Source organism: Hyla sarda, chromosome 3, assembly GCF_029499605.1.
Source record: "Hyla sarda isolate aHylSar1 chromosome 3, aHylSar1.hap1, whole genome shotgun sequence".
Taxonomy (NCBI): Eukaryota; Metazoa; Chordata; class Amphibia; order Anura; family Hylidae; genus Hyla; species Hyla sarda.
In genome coordinates this window covers 118,844,618-118,847,396 of record NC_079191.1, presented here as the reverse complement: position 1 = coordinate 118,847,396, position 2,779 = coordinate 118,844,618, and the positions used below count along the sequence as shown (strand labels likewise).

Sequence of the window (2,779 nt, the reverse complement as noted above, 5' to 3'; positions counted from 1 at the left end):
CGCGCTCTCGAATCACCCAAAGTGCAAGAAAAAGTGCAAACGTGATACACTAAAAAAACATGCACAAAGGATGCGTTCTATCGCAAGCCCTTCTCCCACAGGAGAGAGGCCCCCCAACAAACCCTACCCTTTGCCTCCGGATCAAAAGGTACCTGCGAGGTTCCAGGTTTGATGTCCCTTTTTCCGAAGCTACTAAGGGACCACAAATGCTCCCGGCATCCCCCTTGGCGTTAGCCAAAGTATCTGCCTGCAGAGCAATAAACAGTTGGTACTCTACCCATGCAGTAGTACCCAGGGTTTTTGCTGGGAGGTGAGGAACCTGATGGCCACAAGCACCTCCCCTAGACCGCTAGGAGGGACACCCAGAAGGGCTACTACATCCTAACAATCCTGTGAACACCCAACATGCAAAAGTGACAAAAATAAATAAGTGAATGTGTGCAGGTATACTGCCCGGACATCCGTCCGGATCTATAAAACATTTCTCTGATCCTAGCCAAAAGGCCAGGAATCAAGAGGTGAGTGCCACAAGGTGAAGAGATCATGGTGCCCGTTATTCCACTCAGTGAGACAATACTGGCAGTTTCAGCACCTCAGGGTCACCACTCCCTGAGGCACTAAAGTACCTCTGCTCTATACCCTCTCAGCCTCATGGCGAGACCCAGAGGGAAACAGGTCACATCGGGGCAGCCGTCGAGCTGATTCCTCAGAACAATCCCCGAAATGCCCCAGTACACCTGTCCCCTCCATGCAGCACCCATCCCCACCAGCTCTACACCGGTGCTGTGGAGAACACCAGCATGAAACTGATAAGAACAGATAGTACACTTGATATTAGCCAAAAGGCAGAGAAGTGATAACCTGGAAAGGGGTGGAATCAACAATGCCCCCTTGATGCCTAGGCCAGGGAAAGGGGAGCTGGTCGGCATCTGCATTAGGCAATGAATTTCTGGAGTATGTTTTGTATTTTTCAGAATCTGAATTGTCTTATTTGTTTGTGATGTAATTCAAGCTAATCTGTACAGTAGCAGGGACTTCTCTCAGAGACAGGAGTCCCTGCTCCTGTACTTTACAGCATAAAAACATACTGTATATTTTATGCCTGCTGCTCAGTTCATATTCACTGGCCCGGGTGCAGAACACCAAGCCCTGTGAATGTGTGCCACCAGGAGGTAAATGGCAATGCTGTATGCATCTCTGTTTATGCTCTTGCACTGACTAATTCTGCCCAGCTCAGTGAGTACTCACTGAGCAGGAGACATGCAGGAGACATGGTCTTCATAAGAACATGACAAGACTCTGTACCTTGACCTTATATTTCCCTACATTTTTGCTGCTATGCCAATAGTCTTCAATGACTATGCCATTAGCATCAAAGGGGCACAACATAACTTTTTTGTAAAGATGTCAAACAAATACTACAGGACCTTAATGTATCATACTAAGGGTATAATACAAAAATGATTGCCTCAGACAAAGGATAACATATGGTATAGACCAGTGATGGCCAACCTTTTTGAGCCCGAGTGCCCAAACCGTAATACACTCCAACTTTTTTTCCCTCAAAGTGCCAGCACAGCAGTTAAATCAGAATACTGATGTGTGTGGGGTGATGTATGTTTGAGGGGTGCTGTGTTTGTCTGTGGGGTGCTGTGTGTTAGAGGTGCTGTGTGTTTGTCTGTGGGGTGCTGTGTGTTTGTCTGTGGGGTGCTGTGTGTGAGAGGTGCTGTGTTTCAGGGGTGCTGTGTGTTTGTCTGTGGGGTGCTGTGTGTGAGAGGTGCTGTATTTGAGGGTTGCTTTGTATTTGTCTGTGGGGTGCTGTGTGTGTGAGGTGCTGTGTTTGAGGGGTGCTGTGTGTTTTTGAGGGGTGCTGTGTGTGAGGGGATGTGTGTTTGAGGGGTGCTGTGTGTCTGAGGTGCTGTGTGTGGGAGTGATTGTGTGTGTTTGAGGGGGGCTGTGAGTCTAAAGGTGCTGTGTGTGGGGGTGCTGTGTGTGTGTTTGAGGGGTGCTGTGTGTGAGGTGCTGTGTGTGTGTGAGGTGCTGTGTGTGTGTGTGTGTGAGTGTGAGGTACTGTGTGTGTGTGTGTGTGTGAGATGCTGTGTGTGTGTGTGTGTGTGTGTGAGGTGCTGTGTGTGTGTGTGAGGTGCTGTGTGTGTGTGTGTGTGTGTGTGTGTGGTGCTGTGTGTGTGTGTGTGTGTGTGAGGTACTGTGTGTGTGTGTGTGTGTGTGTGAGGTGCTGTGTGTGTGTGTGAGTTGCTGTGTGTGTGTGTGAGGTGCTGTGTGTTTGAGGGGTGCTGTGTGTGTGTTTGAGGGGTGCTATGGGTGCTGTGTTTATGTGGGTGTGTGGGGGATGGGGCACATAATACATACATAATATAAAATACATATATATATATATATATATATATATATATATATATATATATAATAAAAATTATTTCAGCAACCGGGTTGGATGCTAGGTCGGTGCTGTAGTAGTTTTTAGTATTTTTGCTGGTAGAAGAGCACGAACTGCAGAGAGTGGGCCGTGTCCTGTGTATCAGAACAAAGGAAAAAAGAAAGTTGCCTCTTTCAAAGGTGCTTGTAGTTTTAAAACATCAAACCTTTAATCTGTATGCATTAAAAATAGAAAAAGGTGGACATCATAAAAGAGAAACAAAACGCATTTTGAGCTAAATGTAGCTCTTAATCATGGCTACATGTAGCTCGAAATGCACTGGAGTTTCACTTTTCTTTTATGATGTCCACCTTTTTCTATTTTTAATGCATACATATTAAA

At 46.4% G+C, this 2,779-nt stretch overlaps 1 pseudogene; it reads right to left on the bottom strand.

Annotated features, from left to right (window-relative positions):
- Positions 1–748: 748 nt before the first annotated feature.
- LOC130363294 (U2 spliceosomal RNA) lies at positions 749–858 on the bottom strand (annotated as a pseudogene).
- Between the last annotated feature and the right edge of the window lie 1,921 nt (positions 859–2,779).